The following is a 14,838-nucleotide window of genomic DNA, read 5'->3' as shown; positions in this document are numbered from 1 at the left end:
TACGATGTTTAAGCGTGTTGTTGTACTGATTGCATTTTGTTGTGTCTTTCAGTGCTGTCCTATGTGTCGGCGTGGTTGGATGTAAGGGTACAATCTGTTGACTTTTAGAGCTATCACATTTATTGGTGAATGTGTAAATTCCCACCATGCTTTTTCTTTTGTTTCTTTGCCTTTTACGTTTTGTTGATCTTTGCTTGTAGTACGTATGGCCTTTTCCAGTCATCTTTTCCCTTGGTTGAAGTATGTGTTTTACTCAGTAATTCTTCATTACACTTTAATTTATTGGTTTCTCCATGGCCTTCCACAATGTCTCCTTAATATTGACTGTCCATGCATAATTTGGGGTATGTTGTCAATCTCTTGTGCACTCTTAGTACAGTCACAATTATGTTTTTCCTATAATAGTGACTAGGAAAATTTAACACCTTTCTTAAAAATAATCTGTAATCTACTGAATTGTACTAAACTGCCAAACACAGGGATAAAACGAGCTTCTTCTTTCTCGGTCTCTTGTGTAGCCCTAGAAAGAACCATCACGTGGCTCCATGGGATAATATGTTATTAGCTATTTAGGTAAGGCTTGCATATACTTTCCTTGTCAATAATATTTTTAGTTTAAAATGTCTATGCTCTCGTAGTTTACTGGACATTCCATTGCACAAAAACACTGTCATTTCTCTAAGGGAGCTTTCTACATGGACGCCTATATGACATTTAAGTAATATAATGTGATTAATACACGATAGCTGAAAATAAGTAATATAAGAAATATCTCCCATAACCTGCTCTCAAAGTCACACATATTGAAGGTGTATTGAGTAACCTGCTGAGATAAGCGTGCCACTGTTTGGTGGTGGCAGAAAAATAAAATACCACCCACTTTGAACTACATCTGAAATAGTATTGAGAAAGCAAGTGATGCGAGTAAGCCCAACAGTCATCCGAGGGGTTGCCATATTTCTTCTCTTCCTTCATTATATATCTCAATTCTTTTTTTGTGTTTTTTTTCGTCTAACCAGCCATTCTTCCTTCAGTCCATCAATCCTTCACCCAATTCACCTTTCTAACTTTTCCCATCCATCCATCTTTTAATTAATTATTTTTGTATATCTTTTGTCTTCTTTCTATCCCTCCGTCCATCCCTTCAACCATCATCCATACTACATTTCTTTTCTCTATCCATCTAAATATAAATATCTCCATCCTTTCTTCCCTCATTCATCCTTTCTTTTATCCATGATTCTCTCCATTCATTTCTCAATTTGTCTATCCTTATCTCCTTTGATCCACATCCATATTTTTCTCCATGCATTCAATCTTCGCTTCGCTTCTTCGAGGCAATGGAATTGTGTTAAATCTGCCTATAAGTGAATCCGCAATTCATGAAAGATAGTGGCTTAAGATTTACTGAATGCTTTAATGTGGTGATTTTCTGTTGAATGGGGGCCAACGGTGAAATTATTTCTTAATAAATATTCTTTTATATTTATCTAGTTAATACTTATTTATTTGAGATGTACAGCATAAACAGACTACTTCGACCGGATGCATCCAAGACCTCAAACGAGCTACTGGCAGACATCAGACGCGCCCCCTCCCTGAACACCTTCAGGAAGACTCTCAAGACCTAGCTCTTCGACTGAACAGAACTGCGTACCCTCCCTCCCCTCAGCGCCTTGAGACCCTCACAGGTGAGTAGCGTGCTTACAAGTCCCTGATTGATTGATATGTATAAGGAATAGAAGGGGCAGTGAAAATGCCTCGACTGCTGTGATTCCTCCCCTCGATAACCACATGCAAGTCCTTCAACCTGGTGTTACGAGTGTAACCAAAATCTCCTTTGTGGCAAGATATGCTGCCTCTAGAAATAGTGCGTAAGGAGCAGGGTTGTGACTATAGGAAAGCAGACCGAGCAACATGAAATCCCAGGCCCGAGACTTCAGTTTGTTGCTGGCAATTGAGCCTTGGTAGGATCTTAAGAGGTGAGACGCTTTTAAAGTAATAAGTACACATGATTGTTATTCAAGCTTTAGGATCAGAAGTGCCACATAAATAGTACTAATAAATACCCACAAAGACAGCTCAACTCTAGACTTCAACCATCCATCCTTGGTGATCCTCCACCACAAACGACATGAAGAATCATCAGATTAAAGTAGTTTGTCTGAAAGAGTCGACAGGTGCGTCATTGTCAGCTCTGTACTGCATCTCTTCTATCCTGTCAAACAGAAGAAAACACATCAGGCGCAGCTCTTTTGAATCCATGCGGAAAGCTGTCCTGTCTGGAGTCCAACTAGACTATTCACTGTCACTGCTCCTATTCAAAGTTTACATACACCCTTGCTTTTGCATCTTCAGCATGCCATATCTGGTTCCAAATAGTTGTTGATGATTCACAGGTCTTACATAGAGACTAGACTGGTCAAGGTAGTGTCATTACCTGCTTTCAACAGATGCTCTCCTAGATGTTTGATTTGTTTTTCTCTCAGAGGGACAAAACAGAGGTTCTCTCCTTTGAGAGTGATCCTAATACTAATCCATCACTACATTTCATTTGACGCGCAGCCTCTGGGCGTGCATTAGTCCCAAACACATGAATCAAAGTCTAGATATCATCTTTGACACAGAAATGCCTTAAATCTACACAGTCATCACAAATCTAACTGTCCATGCTTATAGAAATCACTCTCTTCTAAATTTCAGCAGGTTCATTGAACTAACTTCATTGAACTTTGATGCGCCGGAATGCTATCACGGTTACACTACTGTAATAGTGTTTATACTGGTCTACCCCAATCTCTGCAGTACCTGGTCACATCCTATTGCCACTCAAGGAACCTCAATGTCACCTAATGCATTGCACCTCTTCCCAAAAAAGCTCAAAACCCTAACACTTGGGCAAGTCCTCTAGGCCTTCACATCTGGAGTGAATTTGATCCTTCCTTCAGAGGACCACTTCATCTATCTCCAGTTTAGGAAAGAACTCTGCAAAAAAAACATTCAACACACTGCTGCTTTCACATGGTCCCCGTCTCACAAGGGTCAGGCTCTAATCTCCATTAAACTCACCCCTTCTCATCAGATTGCCACAAGTAGAACAAATCCTTTACTCTGATGTTCTACAAGGACCTCACTGTTAAACTTCTGTTATTCATCATTGAGTTATGACGTTTATTTATTAATTGTACCACATGCATTACCCTATGGGGTCGGGCCAGGAAGTAGCGCCGAGGCAACCTGTTAGTGCTGTGTAAAACCCTGTAGATAAGTTAATTAATAAACAATAACTATATAAATAATAAACCAGAATACACGGGTTTAGCTGAGCATACTTAGCAAGAAGAGTTCATTTCCTCCAAAGAATACTGTAATCTTATAAAGCACGCACACACATGCCTCATAGCTCCCATTCTTTTCACCACTTCCACTTCCAATTCCTTTAATGCAGCCATTTATTTGCACTTGTGTTGCATGTCAACCAGATCATTATGATTTTGTGCACAGACAGTGCGTTTGGCTGAGGATACACATTTAAAATAAACAGTGCTTGGCCATACAGTTAAGTGCCTGCTTATGGAATGATTTCCCAGACTCTAATAGTGTATGTAAATGTAAATGGGTAATTAGCTGCTAGCTGTATTCATGAATCACCGGCACATTTTATCATAATGCAGCTTGCTCCAACTGCGTGGGAAGGCAATTGCAAATCTTATTAAACTACGCAAATAAATCTATAACCAAAAGAGTGGAAAACCAATCTGAAATGGAATTGGCGAGAAGGGAGATCTGATCTATCAGTGACAGCAGTGACCTCTGCAGCTTATGAAGCACCAGTATGATTATTATGCCTATTAAATGCTGATTGAGCATTTGTCACACAAGAATGTTCCGAATGATAGAGTGAATGAAATGCAATAGAATTGTGGTACATGCTTTTAAGTTAAGGAAGAGCATTGCACCATGGGATGGGAGGAAGTGTTGGTGTGCTCTATATTTGGGTGGTTGATTGCTTTAGGCGGATATAAATACAGAAGCTATGGACAGTGACGAATCATGGTAACACATGGACTGTAGAGGTAGCTGGGCGAAATGACTGTCAATCACATGGACGTCTACTGTAGATTTTGTAAAATATGTATTTTGTTATCAGTGGCAAATTTTCTTCAATGGTTGGCTCAATGTGAAAAGATTATACACAACAGATTCACAGATATCCAATGGACATTGTCCACAATAAACTAAAAGATACCTCGTCATATTTCTGAATACCTTGTGGGTCTCCCTGAGGTAGGCTATCTATAAGATAGGGTGCATTAACTTGCCATTTCCTCTTGCTGTCCAACAGCAACTTTGTGAGTGGCCCTTGGAGTCGTGCACGCTTCTTCTCCCAAAGCTACGTGGATGACAAAAGGGAAGGGTCACTTCAAGCTAAGCAAGAAACATGTATGTATTGCTCTTAATTTCTGGATATTATGGTTTCAATGGACATGGAAAAAATTGCAGCAAAATGCAATTAAGGACTCCTTGGCAGGGAATCGACCAGAAATGTTGGCAAGCCATGAAGGTAGGGAATTAGGACATCAAACACCTAGGGCTGGCAAACATGGGCTTAGTGTTGCCACTACCAACACATTTGTATGACTGGACACAATCATCTAGACAAATATAGAAATCAAGCAGATAAACTATCTCACATTTTGAACTAACTCCTGAGTCAGATTAACACAAAGACTCTAACAATGGCAAACCTCAAAAACGTGTATATACCCTATCTACCCATAAAAAATACCAACAAATTAATGTATTATAGTACAAATGAACAAACTGTCAAACATGCAATACTACAACCCTATTGATAACGCAGGAGCATGCATGCACACAAATACTCATGCCTGTATAATACTTATGACAATTCAAGTATAAATCACCAACCGAGAGAGACCACAAGCCTCACTAATGGACTTCAGCATACAATGGTAATGCAGTCAGAAGACATGCCACTTCTCCTGGCACAAATCCTCAAGCAAAACACCTCACATCATATTCAAAGGTAATGTTGCATGCCAGGTCCAGAGGCATGGCGCTGATTATTTGACTCTGATTCTTTCCAACAGGACCAATCTCTGGCTTCAAATTCAGAATCTCACAATTACTGTATGCAAAACAGAGTTGAGAGGCACCAATATACTCAAGCCTCATATTTCAGGATACTGGAAATTTCCAAGCAGTCTCCAAGAGCGCAAACCATTGCAGAGTGACTTCTACACCAATTTACAAAGGGGTCATTCACTAAACATACTTTATTATCAACAATTTTCACGGAAAGCCCTTGATATGCAAATCCTGCCAATGCTCACTGTATCCTTTCAAAGCGTCACCATATCATGGCATAACACTTGGCTGTTTTATGAAGAATCAAAACTTGTCTCTTCTCAGTGGGGCAGTAAGATCTTGATTTCTAGGTGCTCCTTCCTCTACCGCTGATACACTTCTCTGAGTAGCCTTGCACATTATAGATCACTCATTCATTCATAACGGAGGCAAGCAGCCTGTAATTTTTCAAAAGAGGGTGGAGTATCGACTTTCGAATGATATTCAATCAAAAAAGAAAGTGAAGGAACTCCTAGTTCTTCAAAGTACACTGAAGCTCCATGGGTAGAGAGTCTTGTTTGGAACTCTATACCGGGCAACTTACAAACCCTAGAAAATGAAGGGAGACTTTTAGAATACTGTGATTATGTTCCCAACAACCTCACAAAGAATACATGTAAGTGATTCTATATACAAGGAGAACCCTCATTTAACCATGATCATGTTTTCATGAGTGACAGCCAATTGCATCTCACAGAGACATGTGAGTCATTTGCTTGGGTTTTCCTTCAAGCTTCTCCAAGAGTTAAACAAGTAACCAGGACAGGAGTGGATCACATTTTGCAAAGACAAAAAGGTTTTAGGATAGGAAGAATTTGGCTCAATTGCATCATCCTAGTATGCTCTCAACAACAAGTAGCTGTGATGTTGCAACATACTTAAGCTAGGAAATCCTTTCTCAAGGTAACTCAAATTTCCTCAGTTAGTGTAATGATTTCCATCCATCTTAAATGACAGCCCAAACAAACATAGGATAACACTGTGCAAAGATAGATCTAATAAATGTAATCCTGTCTTCCAGCCACAAGAATAATTAGAAACATCCTTCTTAAATCTAATATGTTCTTTTTACTTACCTATGATGAAAAGGTCATATGCATTAATCAGGCCATAAACAAAAATATGCGTGCGTACCAAACGTTAGTGATACGCCAGCCTTCTGTATGAATGATGGAGCTTGGGTTTCCTACTGCATGAGAGGAAATCTAAGATACTAGACTACTAAATACTCTAAAGCTATGCTAAGTCATGGATATAAAGTCCAGCACTTCTGCATCTTCTGCCTCTATGCTAGGGGCACATAGACTAGGGGTACACTTGAGCATGACTGTGCATCACTAGTTCACATGCTGGAGATGTCTGAATGTAGGATATGCTAGGGTCACTTTTGAGATGGCAATGCTTTTTGCCATTCCTAGGACCCCGTCCTCACCCTCATGTAATCCTCCTCTCTATTTCTCTAAACCCCACCAATGGACAGCAATCATTTTCATTTTTGCAAGTGTGCATTTATACGAAAGCCTATACATACCTACATACTTGCACATACAAATATAAGAATTCATTTCTGACTCCGATATTTATTTTAGTCCTTGCTGAAATGAATGAGCGATCCATGGAAGTTTTTGTATCTAAAGTTGTAAAATGTTCACAGCTTTGAAGCTTTAGGTGAAGTTTCTAGGGTGTTTGGACAAAACATTGAGTTAAACATATTGTGTGGAAAAAATATTGTGTCAAGAATATCGAGGACAACAATCGCACTCATTGGTTATTTCTCATTCTTGATAATCCTGGCACCACTTCTACTTTCCACACACCCCTCAATTACTACTTTGCAACAGCAAGCTATCTGGCATAATGGTTTACTTTGAGTTAGGAACCATCCTATATACTGGAAAACATGGTGAAGCAAAGGATTGTGTTGGTTTTCACAATTCTTTTCTAATGATCAATTCCAACTCCTATCCTGATCTCCAAGCTACATTTTCCCTCCCCTCTATAGCCCACCCAAAATATGATCTTTTAAGTGCATCTCTAAGTTAGTATATATCTACACTATCTACTTCATCTACCTCTCCCACTGTTACACTTTTATCAATCTTAAATACTAATACATCAGCCTCTACAATTTACGCATCATTGCATGGCATTTCAGATAGAATCAAATAAAAAACTGAGTTGGCGTAGGAAAAGGATTTATTGGACTGTTGGCCTACTGTACTGTGGGATAAATTCTGGTTTAAACTTCACAAACCTACACAAGCTGGCAACACTACACAAACCTTTTTTTTGTCTATCATTGTTTATTTTAACCCCTATAACTCTAAGGTCATTTTCTCCCACTACAATTGCATCTTGTTGGCCATGCTCAAGCTCAACTGCTGATCTAAAACATTTGTTAATTGAGTGCCCTTCAATTCTCCATTTTTGGAAGCTGTTTTGATGCCAAATCTACAAGATATTTTAAACTGGTATTCCTTTCTCCTTTGTTAATGTTTTTCTGAGTAGTTTAGCTCCTCAGTGGCTCACCTTACACTCTAACTACAAGTTAATTGATTTGTTGTTAGCTGTTACTTTATATTTAATAACTTTAATTGGAAACAAGAGAGTAATGTTACTTTACGATCCTGGTGGTACTCCAGCTGTTTTAATCATAGTTTAGAAACAAATTATGTATCTTCTATATCCTTAGCTGTAAAGAGTTATTTTTTTAAAGGCTTCCATGGACTACATATCTGTCTTCATCAAGTGCTAATAAAATCGTTACAGAGTCGGATGAATTGAAAAAGCAAGCTTAAATTAACCAATTTGCTTCTCTACATTTTTTTTTACATTATTATATGATTCACATATTGTCAATGTTTCTATACTACTGACAATCTCAAAATCATGTTTAAAATCTTCATAGCACAAATTCCTAAACTATATCTTGTACAAACATAGTTGCCAAAATGTGGAACAATGTTGATAAGATCAAGGATACTATACACATTATTGTAGAATTTACAAAGTTAGAATACCCAATGCACCAAAGAATGGCAACAGCATGTACTATACACATATAAATCTTATTTTGTGATTTAATAAACACATTAATAATGAGCATACTATACTCTTTTCTGCCTAGGAACAACCAATGAATAAATCACATTTTTGGGAGTTAATTACGTTTTGGAAATTGATTTTTGAAATGTATTAACATGTATGTGCATCTGAGGTTCAAAATCAGCAAATCCCAACCTTTAAATGCAAATATCACCGTGTTATCTTACATATACGAGAATGTATCTGTCACAAGGTGATCTGTATTCCACAATACTGAAACTACATGTTCCAGAAGTAAATGGGAATGGTTTAATGACAGGAAATGCAATAAAACAGAAGCAAAAAGTAGTGCCACCTACCGTGAGAAAGGTGTGACAGACTGGGCTCTGTGCGATAAAATCTAAAAAGACAAGTTCCAGAGTGCGGTGTCCTTTGTTTAAAAAAAGAAAAAAAATTATATATATATATATATATATATATATATATATATATTCACTGAAAAAACCATAGGTTTCACACCAGTTATAGTTAGGAATTAGCATTTAAAAAACCTATTTAATTCACTGAAAAAACCATAGGTTTCACACCAGTTATAGTTAGCTGGAAGTTTTACTCGCATAAAACCATTGAAATTCCCACGTTATAGTTAGTTGGACTCACTTTAACTCGCGCGTGCAATGCACTGCTGATGACGTCACATATTACATCACTCATGACATGGTCAGTGACATCACTCATGACATCACTGATGACACCATCCAGTGAATGTGTGTCTTTCTTAAAAAAAAATTTTGTGAGTAATGTTTAAATATTTAAATATATTTACTAGTGTTTCACTTTGTGTATAAGTGGCTGCATGGGTTGGTGAGTAGCTACATGTGTATGTATATGGGTTATTAGATGTTTTTCTTAGTATCAGTATGAGTGTTTCTATGGTTTGGTGGGGGTATTACTTAGCACATAGATGCATGAATGACTGACTCTCTCTTTGTATGTGTTTTGAAGACATCATATGTGCAGGACTGTATGGGTGGATGAGTGTGTATATGTGTGTGTTAGTGAGTGAATGACTGTCTCACTAGTGTTTTTATCAGTAACTACATATGTTTTAATCTAGTATATGTGAATATTGATGTATATAAGTGAGTATATGTGAGAGTGAGGGATGGTAAGAGTTCTTGTTTAAATTAGTATGTGTTTCTATAAGTGATTGTTTAAAAGAGTAAGTATGTGTAAGTTTCCTTAGAAGTAAAGTGGTAGTGTGTGCATAGCTGTATATGCAAATCAATGGATGTTCAATAGTTTATTTGCATGTGTGAGTATGTGTGTGAGTAACTTATGGATAACTGTTGGTGTGTAACAGGATGTATAGGTGTATCACTACATATGATGAGTTTGTATATGTATGAGTGACTATATAGAACTGTTTGTCAATGAGTGGATGTGTATATAGATGGTGGAATTACTGAATTGGTTGTTGTAACTGATATGGGTATCTCCATTTTTTGGAAAATTTTAGTTTCTATTTTTGAATATGTGTTTCAAGGGTTACATTATAGTGAAAGTTGTTCTGTCACTCTGTCACAAGGATGGTGTCATCAGTGATGTCATGAGTGATGTCACTGACCATGTCATGAGTGATGTAATATGTGACGTCATCAGCAGCGCATTGCACGCGCAAGTTATAGTGAGTCCAACTAACTATAACGTGGGAATTTCAATGGTTTTATGCGAGTAAAACTTCCAGCTAACTATAACTGGTGTGAAACCTATGGTTTTTTCAGTGAATTTAATAGGTTTTTTAAATGCTAATTCCTAACTATAACCGGTGTGAAACCTGTGGTTTTTTCAGTGAATTTCATAGGTTTTTTAATAGCAAATCTCTATAGGTATGAAATGTGATATTGAATTGAATTTTATATTGTATAATTATGTAATAGTTTTTAAAAAAAAAAGTTTTTTTGTCCGGAGCGCTCCCGGGGCGCGTACCGCTGCGCTCACCGGTAAGCACAGTGTTACAGCGTGCCCCGGGGCGCGTACCGGTGAAAACAACATCGTAACGTATCGTGTAGCCGCGTCTGCGTGATACGCACGGCGTAAGCGCACCCGGAAGCACCCACGCGCATACGAATGTGCTACGTAAGCACCCCGGGTCGCGCCCCGTGGCGCGCAGCGTAAGCGCGTCGGGTCATGTGACCTGAAAATAACACTTTTCATTGGTTGCTAAATTTTTTTTTATAAAGAATGAAATCCCCACCCATTTCCTTCACTTCTTCATTCACTTTTGTGACTGAAAGACCTGCCTGTTTTGCTGTCGGTTCTTTGTTGGATATCTTGGATTATCATGGCTGCCAGACCATCCAGCAGTGAAGATGACTCCAATGAATTCATCGATGAAGAGCCTCCTCAGCCAAAATACAAAGAACATTTCATCTGGAAATTTTTTTCCATACCTGATCACCAGAAGAAGGTAAATGCTCCAAAAGTGAAGTGCAGGATCTGTCACACAGTCCTGTCACGGGGTAACCCCAATAAAAAATATTCTTTTGGGAACTCCACAATGATTCGCCATGTGGAGAAGGCACCCCCAGAATTTTGCCCGGGAAAGTGTCAGGGCTCTGGCACAAAAGGTTCCCAGTGATGGGGCCTCTACATCAACCGGAGGACGAACACCATCGGTGAGGGGGAGATCACAAGAGCAGGTTCCGAACATTCAGCCTGCATTTAACAAAGGCGCCCTTAAATGCAGATACTGTGATCAGCTACTTTCCTGTGGGGAGCAAAGTGTTCTGCTCATGGTTCGAGCATTGGAGAACCATCACTGCCGTTACCAGCCCTAATTTTTTATTTTTTTTTGCTCCTGTTGAGCAGTTTCCATTCCCTGTTTTTGTTGTAGTTCTAAAAAAAGAAAAAAGAAGAAAAAAAAGTTATTTTCAGAACTACCTCCGATTCTCATCAAAGAGCTATATTCTTAAAAAAATGAAAGAGTAAGTGAAGTGGAGTGCATTGATAAATGAAAGGAAAATGAGTAAGAAAGAACAGAAAAGTATGAGAGGAGAAAGGAAGTGAAGTAGGGGGACTGAAAGAAGGTGAGTGTTGGGAACGAAAGTAAGGAGAAGGAGAGTGAACATGGGGAATGTGGTTATTCAAAAAAAATGTAGAAAAGGAACGGGGGTGTGGAAGGGTAAGAAAAGATGCATTGCTGGAGTTGCATCATTTTTGTGACACTCTCCAGCAATGCATCACTTTTGCGCTTACAGATACATCTGAAATACTGACGTATTTAAAAGTACTTGCGACATAATACGTCATATATTTAATATGACGCATGAGTAGAAGACTGAAGGCCTCATTTATGAGGCCATGCGTCACTTTTACGCCACCGGTGTGTCACTTTTTGTGACGCACCAGTGCTGTTAAAAATTATTCAGTCATATTTACAAAGTGACGCATCTAGGTAGATGCGTCACTTTGTAAACCCCTGAGCCACATTATACCTACGTCAGGTGTAATGTATGCAAAAGGGACGTATTGACGCAAGAAAGGGTCGTACAGGTGACGCAGTAAAATCTATGAGATATCACTACGTCACTTTTATGACGCTGTTGCGTCCAAATCTTGCGCCTGTTTCACAGCAGGCGTAAGACTGATGCAGGCACTTTCACATGGGGCCTGGCCCCATGTGAAAGGATGCATTGCTGGAGTTGCATAATTTTTGTGACACTCTCCAGCAATGCATCACTTTTGCGCTTACAGATACGTCTGAAATACTGACGTATCTAAAAGTACTTGCGACATAATACGTCATATATTTAATATGACGCATGAGTAGGAGACTGAAGGCCTCGTTTATGAGGCCATGCGTCACTTTTACGCCACCGGTGCGTCACTTTTTGTGACGCACCAGTGCTGTTAAAAATGCACCTTATTGAGTCATATTTACAAAGTGACGCTTCTAGGTAGATGCGTCACTTTGTAAACCCTTGCGCCACATTATACCTACGTCAGGTGTAATGTATGCAAAAGGAGTGTATTGACGCAAGAAAGGGTCGTAGAGGTGACGCAGTGAGTGAACTGAATTTTCCCCATGCTACGCTCCCCGGTGCACGTACCAGGCGCTCCCCCGCGAAAATCGAATATATATATTTTTTTCCCGCGGAGCCTTTTATGGCCCCCACATCAAACCTAGGGGGTCAGGGGGGTCTACCCTGCCCCCTTTTGGTCATTTGCCCCTTTGTTTTTTGCCACCTCTTGTGTCTCGATCCTACCGAGACACAAGATGGCGGCTGCTCCGGACTGTTTGGAATATTTACAGACACCCGAGAGCCAATCAGCTTTCCGCTCGCGAACTCGCGTGGTGCGCTGGTACTTGCCCGGTACGCGTACCAGGGCGCGCCTATAGATATATATACTTTTTTTGAACCTAAATTACTCAAAATCCACTGGAGCACATATTTTGAGACATAGCAAAGGCACATCGGGCTACCAGTTCCTTCAATTTTGCCAAGTTTGGTGGAAATCCATTCAGCCGTTCGAGCTAAAAGTGAGTTGGACCGCCCTATGGAAATTAACATGGGGAAAACACGTTTTGGCACCCTCCTTTTATCTCACCCCCCGATTGACGAATCCCCCCCAAACTTTCAGGGAAGGAGCGGAGAGCCGCGAGGCAAAGTTGAGGAAAAATTCAGGCAGATTCCCCAACCGGCGCCAAAGTTATTCCCAATAGAATGTTGCGATTTCCCTATGGACAACAATCCTAACTATAACTACCTACTGGCGACCGCCAGTAGGTAATATATATATATATATATATATATATATATATATATATATATATATATATATATATATATATATATATATATATATATATATATATATATATATATATATATATATATATATATATATATATATATATATATATATATTGTTCCGCAAATTGCCGTGTTTACAGAAGGAGCACTTTTACCGTCGGTGCCGTCACCGGGACCAAGGCAATGTCCCGTTAAAATTTTTCCACAAATAAAAAGTGAAGGCACTCCAGTCAGCAGTCCATTATCAAGCAGTTTATTCAAACTGTGTTCGCCTACGCGTTTCGAACTACAAGTTCTTGATCACGGCAGTTGGTTACAGTTTGTCCCTTGTCTCTTTCTGTATTTATGCCATTTCTACATACAGTGCATTCTGGGATACGTAGTTTATCATGTTTGAATCACATTTTACAATTCGATATTTACAAAGACTTAATCAATTGGACATATTGGTTCACTTGTCCCCTAAAAAAGCGAATCTTGGAGCACGTCCATGCCATAACGAACAGAGACCAAACATATGCCATGGCCAAACACATAGCAAGTCATAAAGGACAAACTTGGCTGGACATAACATACTCAGGACTGGCATGATATAGAATGAAAAGAAACAAAGGTAAGAAAAGATGGTTAATATGTTCAAAAATGATTAACTACCTGAGATTCGAATCGTGTTTTCATAAAATATCCTCAAGGAAACATGCTTGCTTGGTCAGCGGTGCAAAGGGCACTCAGCCCTAGGAATAAGAAAACCCCCAACACACAATACATGGCATAAAATGTAAATCATACAAGCCATTCTAACTGTCAAATATCGTTCATCATATATGATAATCAAAGTGTGTGGGGGCCATACACCGCGTAGCCAAACAAGCATCGAGTATATGGGGACTGTCACCTAATAGGATAACAAATATCCATAAACACATCCAATCATACAGTTGTAAAAACACAAAAACATGTAAACAATGTGGATTAATGTATGATGTAAATAGGACGGTGAACCAATATGTCCAATTGATTAAGTCTTCCAAATTCAAAACATTGCGGAAATTAGAATTGTAAATATCGAATTGTAAAATGTGATTCAAACATGACAAACCACGTATCCCAGAATGCACTGTATGTAGAAATGGCATAAATACAGAAAGAGACAAGGGACAAACTGTAAAAAACTGCCGTGATCAAGAACTTGTAGTTCGAAACGCGCAGGCGAACACAGTTTGAATAAACTGCTTGATAATGGACTGCTGACTGGAGTGCCTTCACTTTTTATTTGTGGAAAAATATATATATATATATATATATATATTCACTGAAAAAACCATAGGTTATAGACCATATATAGTTAGGAATTAGCATTTAAAAAACCTTATTTTACTCACACAAAACCATTGAAATTCCATATATAGTTAGTTGCACTAACTATATATCGCGCACCCGCAATCCACTGCTGATCATGTCACATATTACATCATTCATGACATGGTCAGTGACATCACTGATGACATCACTGATGACATCTCAAATGACATCACTGATGACATCACTGATGACATCTCAAATGACATCACTGATGAGATCACTGATGACATCATCCAGTGACTGTGTGTTTCTGTAAAGTTTAAATATGTTTTACATATTGAAGAATGAGTAGATGTATAAGTGTCTGGACGAAGGATTTAGTAGGTGCATGACTGAATGTATGAGTGAGTGATTAAATGTGTCTCACTGAGTGCATGGGTTAGTGACTAAACTGTCTTAATTTGTGCATCATTATGTCTGTTGTTCTGTAAACTGCTGCATGTGTTGATCAGTAGCTATATGA

Source organism: Lissotriton helveticus, chromosome 11 (genome assembly GCF_964261635.1).
Source record: "Lissotriton helveticus chromosome 11, aLisHel1.1, whole genome shotgun sequence".
NCBI classification, from domain to species: Eukaryota; Metazoa; Chordata; class Amphibia; order Caudata; family Salamandridae; genus Lissotriton; species Lissotriton helveticus.
The sequence above is the reverse complement of the archived record's forward strand: the minus strand, read 5'-3'. Positions refer to the sequence as shown.